A 10,627-nucleotide genomic window follows, 5' to 3' on the forward strand; every position below is an offset into this window, starting at 1 on the left:
GTAAAATGTGATCAATAATTGTGTGATCGATAAGTTATGGCAACATATGTTTTTAAAAAAATGTTTTGATAATAATAGGGATATGTAAACAAAATGTATCTGATCAAGCAATCTCAAAATAACAAGTTGAAATAACTACATCCAATTTTATCTTGAAACTTGAAATATTGTTATCCATCTTAATTGAATGTGTACTGTATTTGTCACACAAAGCACGAATGTCTCATAACTTTTCTGTCCACGTGGATGACTGCTTCCACTGTCATGCAAATACATTTCACGTGTATATAAAATAAAGTATTTTGACACTAGAGGGCGCTATTAGTTTGAGAACGCTTGAGTCAGTGCACCGTAAGAAAACGATGGTCCCTGTACAGTTCACCTTTGCACCTAAGAGTTCATATTAGTACCTCAAATGTGTATTCTAAAATGTTGTGGTTTTCCATTTATTCCCTTTCATAAACGTAGTAAGATTATCTGCATCTGTCTTTAAAATGTGTCAATCTTGCAGTCATTTTTAACAGCTGTCGGCAATAATTATGTTTTAAATGAATTGTTTTTATTTCAGAAGAAAGCATGTTTTTATTATTATTATTATTACTATTAAACTGAGCCATTACGACTGTGCTGTAAACGCATTTAAGTGTATTTGACACACAGTTAACAAAAAGCTTCACATGCTGATCATACATGCATAGGTGTTGTGCAATGAAAGACACCAGAGGCTGAACGGTCCTGTAAAACTAAATATCTCCAAGAGCTAAAAACACACTGAAGTTCATCCATCATCCACAGACCTCTGTGCTTTACCATTGATCTACAGTGAGGATAAAAATAACATGCTGTTATTGTTATATCCCAGCCAGTCATTTGTGTAGGGTGATGGAGTGCAGCAGAGTATCTGTCCTGGCGTGCTCGGTCGCTCCTCTGCAGTTCATCTTACAGTCGATAACATGACACTTGTGCAAATCACTGATCAATCACAGACCATCTTTCCCTGGAATCATAATGCTTTCATTTGCATAAAATGATGTTCATTGCCTTCCGGTATACTGTAGAAGAGGGTTTCTTTCATTTTCATATTTGTATTAAAGAGATATTGCTCTTACTTGTACAGAGGTCACAAATAAACTTGTTAGCCTACCATATTAGCATCCTACATTTTTTATGCATGCTTTTTCTGTACAGATTTTACTGTTTTACCCTTGTCCCAGACCCAGATTTGTGTGTCACCTGCAGTGAAGCTGTAGTTGGGTCAGATTATGCAACCCGACACAAAATAACATTGTAGAGATAAAGCGATTTGCAATTCTGTTCCACAAATGTTTGAAATGAATGAATGAATGGTTTGAGATAAAAACTACTTTTAGTTTTGAGTGCCCGTGGTTGAAATGAACTCATATACACTGTTTGTGTCTCATGTTTAATAATTTAATAATTGCATGACTGTAGGAAAGAGGAAGCACAAAGCGATTCCTATTAAACAAGAAGAAACATCTGGCGTATACATGTGGTGCCATCAGCTCTCCACTGAGTTTATTTAATAATATAATTATTTATTTGGTGCAAATGAATCGGGCTGTGTGTGTAAAGTACTTTGTTTTGATTTCATTAGTCTGTTAAGTTATGGCATGCTCACATTTTATTGCATACATCTATTGGCTTTCATGCTACATACAAACGGTAAATTAACTTTTTTGTTTACGAAGAACGTTTGCATGATGTGTATAAATTATGATGGGTAGATGAAATCTGATCAGTGTGTTTTCTTTAAATCTGCTTTATGCTTTAATAGAAACACTTACCTAAATTACAAGCCCTTACGGATTGAAAATCAGTTGTTTTTGAGTGGAATCAATACAGAAGGAAAATCTGATTCAGGATTTTAGTAAAATAATTGAATAAATACTTTGGGAAGGTCCAGATAATGTTCACTCAGCGCACGGCAAGCGGCTGTCTGTCTGTCAGGTCCAGGTCATCCTCTCATTTGTCTTCTGGGATTTTCCATCAGACATTAACATCCCAAAACAAGAAAGTCTTTGGTCGACTGTTGTCCTGCATAAATAACAACAACTTTTGTCCTTTAACAAACAATCAGTTTCTGTTTGTAATCATAACGATGATTTAGGCTGACAGACCAGATAGAAAAATGAGCTTACAAACAAATGACAGTGTTGCACAGCATTTTCATTCACCTAGTTTTATTTTGGTAACCAACATTAGACTGCAGATGTCACGGGGGCTTGTTTCATTTTCATATTTCCAATTAAATGACTTAAGTGTCTTCACTCGTTGAGCAGCTTCCTTTCTAGAGCTTGTGTGATGTGTTCTTATCTTCAGACAGCATTGGGTTAGGGGGAGGAGAGCTCTCTGCATTAGCCTTTGACCATTGGAAGAACAGAATTAATGACAACATCAGTTCGCCTTTGTGCACCAGGACACCGGATATGGATTAACCAAGCAAGAAATCATCTTGGATTGTACGGTATGCATGAATAAGCACATGGGCTTTTTTCTTTCCATTGAAAACTACTGTCTGTGCGTGGTACTTAAGAGAAATCAAGCAAGTGTCCCCATAAAAAACATTTGTTTGTGAGGTCATGATGGAGGCAAACTGTTCTTAAAATTAAAAATAAGTTCATGTATTTCTGTAAAGACATTTGGTCCAATCGAATGAATGTAAATCTGAAATACAGCATATTGCACTTTTGTTTTGTTTTTTAAGCGTTTAAAAGTAAATGAGAAGTTACATTTATCTTTATTTTATCAAATGGATGCTCTTATTTGTGTCTTTAGATGCAAACCGCTGCAATTACAATGCAGAATGCATTTCCGCAGGTTGTGTTTGTGGTATGTTAGTTTAATCAAAATCAATATCTTATTTCACAAAAACACAATTGACCTAAATCTTACAAGATTTTATAATTTAATTAAATATTAATACCATCAGTCTTGACCAAGAACATTCACGGCACAGAAAGAGTGAATATTCTTATTACGGAGTAAAATTATTTCTGTTAAACTAATTAATCTTTTTGATGAAATTATTTTCTCTAAGGCAGGCGAGTTAATTATTTTCCTCTTGGGTCCTGTAGTAATGATCATATCCAACAAAAAATAATAACTTTAAACACACACAACAAAATATGAACCTTCAAACAGATTGAACCGAACTGTTTTTAATGAAAATAAATATCAGGTCAATATAGTTTGTATTTTAAGTGGAAGAACGTCAATTCCAAAGTATGCTCATGAATTAGTGTTAAACTCATAATTTAATTTCATGTTCAGTGTTTCATTTAGTCTGCGAAGGGGATTATTGTCCTTTAAAATAAAACTCTCTCTCTCTTTCTCTCTCTCTTTCTCTCTCTCTCTCTTTCTCTCTCTCTTTCTCTCTCTCTTTAAACCCATCTGTCTCTCTGTCAGGGCAGCTGAGTGAATGACACTTGACTGGAGTTAATTTTGACATTTAGAAGTGATCTTTGGATTAACGAAGAACAATTGGAGACTTTTGTTAAACTGTCCTGCTTCTCAGATTTCTCTCAGAAATCTCACGTGTCCGCCTTTACTCATTTTGCTTTCATGTGATATTGTTTCCTCCAACAAGCAAAGGTCAACTTTCTTTCTTTCTTTGGATAATTTTATCTTTTTTTTGTAACTTAAGTTTTGGCTGCAAAGAAGAAATGAATATCTCCGCTGTTTTTGTTTTAACAGTAGGATGTTTTGTATAGCAATTTATCTTCTTGATAACTTAAAAAAATACAAACGTTGTACAACTCAAAACTGACAAATCCAAAACATACACAAATTCAAACCAAGACATATTCATTGATGTTGTGCTGGTGTGCATGTGTGTGTTTGTGTGAAGGGTCATCACATGATGGTTAAAGGCAGATTAATGTTGCTTTAATTGGGGCCAGCAGTTTAACCAACACACCTACATGCTACAGTTTCCATTGGGTTCAAATCTGTCCCAGTTCACTTAATCCTAAGCACAAACACAAAGAACTGCTGGGTTGTCTTTATCTGAGTAAAGGTTTGTGTAAAAGGTTTGTATATTTTATGCATCTTGTTTATCTAGAAAGAACTAACATGCTGTCACACACACACAGACTCGCATCTCTGTAGCGCCAGTTTCTCTCATTAATTCATACACAGTGATGCGTGTATAGTGCCATAGTCCAGTAATCACATAGACACGACTGAGTTCTGTCAACAACTGCCAAAGCATCTGTCCTCAACTGTGTGTTTGTGTGAGAGAGAGAGAGAGAGAGAGAGAGAGAGAGACAGTGTGTCTTTATGTGTGTTCTCCAAGAAATACATGTTGTTCTTATGGGTTCAGCGAGCTTTGCTTGTAGCCAAACAAACGATTGTGATGTTATTCCTATATATTTCTGAAAGTGGTTGAAAGAGAGAATAGTGTTTTAACGCTTTTTTTAAACTATAAAGTTTCATACTAGCTCTACATTCAATCCGCACTTAAAAAATGTGTTATCTTAATTTCTACAGAAGATAACTACATTGAAGCTGAAATATGTGACCATTACATTTTAGTGAATATTAAACAAGAAAGTATAAATCAATAAATGCTGTGGTGATATGCTTTGGTCAGGCGTCAGTGGAACGCAGACTGCTGTAGTTCTTTCAGAGGTGGATTTTGAGGTCACATAAAGGTGTTCATGTGTAAAACCACATGACTGTCTGTTTGAGATGCTTAACAGCACCCGTCAGACATACCGACTGCAAAACCGTGCACCGTTCTCTTTCATTTCTCATTTCTCAGCCACTTTTAATGAACCAAAAAAAATGTCTTTGTGTATTTTAAATACATTGCTGGTTTAAAGAGAAAACATCATGGGTCTGATGCAAGAAACATGGATGCTGATGGAATGTAATTGATCTTTAAGTTGCTTTGGGTGAAAGTAAATGCTGTTAATGATTAAATGTAAAATTTTATAATTCTGAGTTGAACGGTTGGACAAATTTGTGTGGGTCAGGATTAAATGAAAGTGTTGGTGTCTGAAGAGCAACGCACCTGTGTCATAAATGAAGTTGACAGAGACCTCATGGCATGATCATTGTGTTGGCAGAAGATGAGGCTTAACATCCTTCAGTAACTCATTCTGTGCAGGAATTCCAACTATGTGTCTTTTTAAACACACATTTGATCTCTTTGTGATCTCTCGATTGAGTTTGTGTCAATTGCAATGTTTGTTTTGCTTGAAACTTGTTTTGCAAGTTGTTTCCAACTTGAAATGTTGTGTTGCCTTGAACAGAAAGGAAATCCTGTTAGTTCTTCAGATTAGGATGTTTCCTGCTGGAAATGCAAACAATAAAGTCGAGTGAACTCAAGAAATCAGATTTACTCACAAACAGCGGTCTAAATCCGGACACAAGAGAAGTTTTGTCTGTTTGAGGATATTTAAGAGGAAATGAATTTGCTTATCTGCTGGTTCAATCACTCAGGGGTTATAATTAAATATTTCTTTAAATTAGTTTAAAAGTTGAAAACTATTTATTTTAAAAGGTTAATACAGCAGTTCTTTAAATTAAGGTTGCCTCTGTCAAAGACTTGTTATGTTGTTGTTTCAGTTTAATACTATTTTAAATGAAGAAGTATGCATAAGCATTTTTCTTCAAACAGAAGTGCATTAAATGATTTAAAAATATATATTCCCAATTGAACGGTCTAAGTCTGTTGTTGGTCTTTTGGTGCTCATTGGAGAGAAGGGGGATTATTAAACTCTTCAGAAAAGTCATTTCACAAACTAAACAGCTTTCAGCATTCAGGAAAAGCCTCTTTAGAAGAGAAGACCCATTCATTCTCCATATCAAAGACTGTGTGGAGGAGGAGGGCCGGACCACAACACACATACACAAACGGAGTGACCGCCACACATGCAGCTGCCATATGGCTCTGCTGATCTCCAGCTGAGAGCTTTTGAGACCTCTGTCAAACATACCAGTGATCTTCAATACTTACACACTACAAGTCAACAATCATCCTTTCTCCTTTATCTGCTGTGTATCTCTTGAGGATGCTGCAGTTCTTACAGTGGCCAGCTGGGGGCCTGCTTTCCTCAAAATGAGATCAGCAAACATCAGTCAGGCAATTTGATTTCAATGCTATGTTTATTCATAGTATATACTGCAGTGTTATCAAAGCTGTCTTTGAAAATAAATCTTGTGAAAGAAATGTTTTAAGAAATTTTACTCGTATTTCTTTGAAGGTATCCTATATCTTGGCCAAATTCAAAAGTAACAAAAGTTTGCTTTCAGAAAAACTGTTCTTTAGTGAAGCAGATATGTGCTCCTCGTATGTCTTACAGGTAATGGAGAACCCCTCACCTTGAGAGACTTTGCTCTGAGGGATATGAAAGAGGTTGAGACCACCCAGACCACTCACACACACGCATTTAAACCCACAGGCTTTGTTGCTCAAATCTCTGTTGAGTGAATGTCTGCCAATTGTAAATCATAGCAGGTGGATCGGGCGTTCAACCAAACGTTTATTTCTTCGAGGAGTCTTCTGATTTTATACTCATATATTGGTATTTTCTTACCCCTTTCCACACCTAAATACCTTTCTGCATTTTTTAATTTTTTAATAAGCATCATGTACGATATGTTATCACCAATTTTTCATTGAGGACCACTGGTTGGTAAAATAAATAATTTATAATTTCTTAGTTTTTGGGGAAAATGCACTATGAATTGATCAGTTTTTAATGAAATTCAGCATCTCAGGGAAATTCTTTTTTCAGAATGTTTAAACAAAACAAAAAAAATCGTTATGATGTATATTACGATTAGTTTTGTTACCATTTGATCCTTTCCCATTTTCTTTATGCGCCTCTTTTTATAGCTTTATTATCACAGTTCTTTGCTGTTTCATTCCTCACAAAAGCAGATCACTGGGGCATAAAGCGGTTCAGTTGTGTGTGTCATGTGGGCAGGCTGGTGTTTTTCTTTTCTCTGTGCCAGTTTTATGAGTCATATAAACACAGCCTGGACTCAAAACTTTGATAATTGGAGAGTTACACAAATAGCTAAATCCCCTGAAGAGGTTTTTCCATTGGTTTTGAAAGGGAGGCCCTGATGAGAAAGAGACTTGATTTCTGGGCAGTCAACGGTTAGCCATAGAAAACCTGCTAATGACTTTCTGCTGGTAAGCTCTTGAGGAAGGTGTTTTTACAAAATAAATCTCACATCTCCTGTAAATATCTGTATGTGTTGGTCAACGTTTGGAACGTTTTAAAATGAGTTTACTTAAGTTGAGCATGTGTTGTGTCCGCCGGACAAGTCAGTGATGCTGACTTGCTTAAGGAAGCTCCGCCCCTTTCTCTACACGAACAAGACTACGCCCTTTACCTGGACCAAACCATCATCTCCTCACCTAAACCGATTCTCTTCAACACTGAGAGGACTGCATTAGGACTTTAATCTCGTTCTGAATTGTTTTTGATCGTCAAAATTACAGAAGGTTATTTGTGCTGTGAATTATTTTGTGAGAAATCACAGATATATATACATTAGATATATTTGGATTGGAATGAAATCACGTGCGTGCTTGTGAAACACTCATTTACCAAACGTCCTCAGGGAAAACCAGTCCTCTCCCAACAGAGCCAGGCTATATTTATGAAATAAAACCGATGCACAACGACTTGTCTCATAAATATGAATGCCTTTGACAGTGTCCTGTCTAAGTGGATCAGAAATGTGACAAAGGTTTGAAAATATTGAAATGTGACCTTTGTGTGCGGTTAATCAGTCTGATGTTTCTCATCTTCATTTTCATCCTCTGTTCTTCTGTTCATACAGCAGTTTGTGCCCCGGGCGTGTGTGTTTCTCTCTCTGGGGACGCGGTGGGTTACCAGTCAAACGTTCTCATGGTGGGCTGTGAGATTGTATTTGGGTTTGCTCAATTGTTTTAATGGATTTTAAGAGAATAGATCCTATTACATTCCACGGCAGCCTGCGGCACCGGCTCACCACGAAGACCCTAATCTGCCATGCAAATGAAATCTTTCCCATCGTGTGTGTGTGCGTGTGAATGTATGCGGTAATGTTTCCCTAATACAGATGTTTTGACTTATTTATGTCAGTACAAGCGGCTCCTTGGCCCCAGCCCTACAGACATATTTGGTCATGTGTAGGGCCGCGATCTTTTAAAAACCTGCTTTCATGTTTGTTTTTGTAAAGGTGTTTCAATGGCACATTTTGGAAATCGAATTTAAAGAAATTGTTCATTCAACAGTTAAAATTCTGATACCATATCATCACCCACGAGTTGTTCCAAACATAATTATGAAATAAAAATGTATAAAATGATTTCATATGATAAGTGTTCTGCAGCCAAACAATGACATCATTGAATAAATAAATGACAATATAGCAGTGATTTTTTAATTCAGTACATAATTGTTACTGTATTTTTACCACCAATCCATCATAATTCTTAATATATTCTTTCAAATGAAGCCTATTCACATTATGACATTTATTATAGTTTATTTTTTTCATTCTCTCAAACTGTTTCGAAAAAACATTGTTATAACTGGAGCTTTGTAATTGTATGGCACGGAAATTCCGCGAAGTTTGCGCAGTTTCTCCAGAGCGGCTGCACCTGCACGAGCTCTGATGATGACACAGATGATGTGCCCTTCGTCATTAATCTGACAGCTTAAATCCTCAAATTCGTGTTTTAATAACAGCTGAAACTCTGTTCATGTAATGTCAATATGTTAGCTATATTGTGTAAATGATTAAAATGACATAATTTAGAGAGCAAAGACCCCACATGACCCCACATTAAGTGGACGCCTTCGTTTCCCGTGTCTTTCTCGAGCAAGCGGAAATACAGGAAGTGACGTTACTTTGGAGGGAAAGCAACAAAACGGACAATCAGTAAGCATTAGCGATGCGTTTTATATATATGCTCAGTTGTTAGTTATCTTATTTAACATTCCGTCCTTTTTGACAAAACTACAGAAATCATTATAGTGATAATATTAACTAGCCTACATTAACTTAAAGTTGAATCTCTATTTATTGACTTCTTAGAGCTCCTGTCACTTTGGTACTACCGAGGCAGTTAAATGGTTGGAATTATAATAAAATATTATAGTTAAAATAGTTTTAGATGATGTTTTAGGTTGGTCACATCATATTTCTAAAAGTCTGTTTGACGCCTCTATAGAACAAAATAGCATATAAGCAGCTCTTATAGGCAAGCAGGTTTTTTATTTTTGATTACAAAAGGGAAATGACCCAAGACGTTTTGTGGTGATTTAGTAAATGTGAAATGTTTCTCTGCTCTTCTATGTGTTTGTTTAGTCTAGCCGCAGTTAGACACTTAAGTTGAGTTGTGTGTAAATATGCGGTTATTTGTGTGGTTGTGTAGATTATTTCTGATCAAATGGGTCACTGTAAGGTCAAATTCTTCTCACATGTTGTTAAATGGAGAGTTCAAAATTGTGCAATAGTCCACATTGGATGTGGCATGACGCGATGCAACAAGCCACATGTCGCGTTGCTTCGCACCAGTTGCGCCAGTCGCGTCCGGTGTAGAGATGGTGTAAGCTTCCTAATTAGTTATTGGCTAATAACTAAAAGTAGATGTTAAGTATAATTAAGAAGGTCTGTGCAGGCATACAATGTTGTGTTTTACAGAAAAAGAAAATTGTTATTACACTTTAAATGTTTTGATGAATATAATGTACTATGCTGTATTGCTGTTATAGTTTTGCGTCAGATTTTTGTAGTGTTGCCAACTTAGGAAATTTGAGAGCACCTAAATAAAAGTCTTGTCGCCAGTTATAAGGTTTTGTTCTGTTTAGAAGAGCAGCTGGTTAACATATAGTTTTAATGGGTCACATTGCAGTACAATCAGTGCTATGAGCCTAAGAAGTTTGATTTGTGTTATTGTGTTGACTTACATCACATTTATTTGAAATAACCCAGCCTGACATTCATTTCAATAACTTTGGCAAATCCAGTAACAGTTTTATAGTCAAAGCAGACATGAATGTATCTTCACAGAAATTTCGAACCATGTTACTAGATTCCTAACTATTGTATATTCACACTAACCGGTGTGTCTGTAATGGCTGTGCACACATTATTTGAATTGAATTCGTGAATCAACACGGTAAAACAAGAAATACCAAATAAATCAATCCATCAAGGTTTCTTTGTGCAGGTAGTGAATAAAATGTGTGTGTGCTCACCTCATTTTAGTGATAATTAAATTGAAATGAACTGGTGATAGATCAATAACCTCAGGTTGAGTCCTAGACCTCTTTTACTGTGAAACTGCAGATATATGCTGATGCTGCCGTCTGACCAACATCCCTTAGATTTTCTGCCACACTGACGCCTGAATGACAAGCAGTGTACCACCCCCTTAAGACTGTTATTTAGTTTTATTCTATAACAGTTCGTGTTATAGTGGAGAACACCGTTACATGCTCCTCAAGAGATGCTTTTGAACCAAATCTCTTTGCTAATAAATTGATTTCATTGTTTGCCTTTTGACTAGGGATGCATCGATATGTACATTTTGGCCTATAACGATAACAGATATTTTAGCCGATACACATTATCTTCTTATTAATATAACATT

The sequence above is a fragment of the Barbatula barbatula genome (assembly GCF_947034865.1).
Source record: "Barbatula barbatula genome assembly, chromosome: 16".
NCBI lineage: Eukaryota > Metazoa > Chordata > Actinopteri > Cypriniformes > Nemacheilidae > Barbatula > Barbatula barbatula.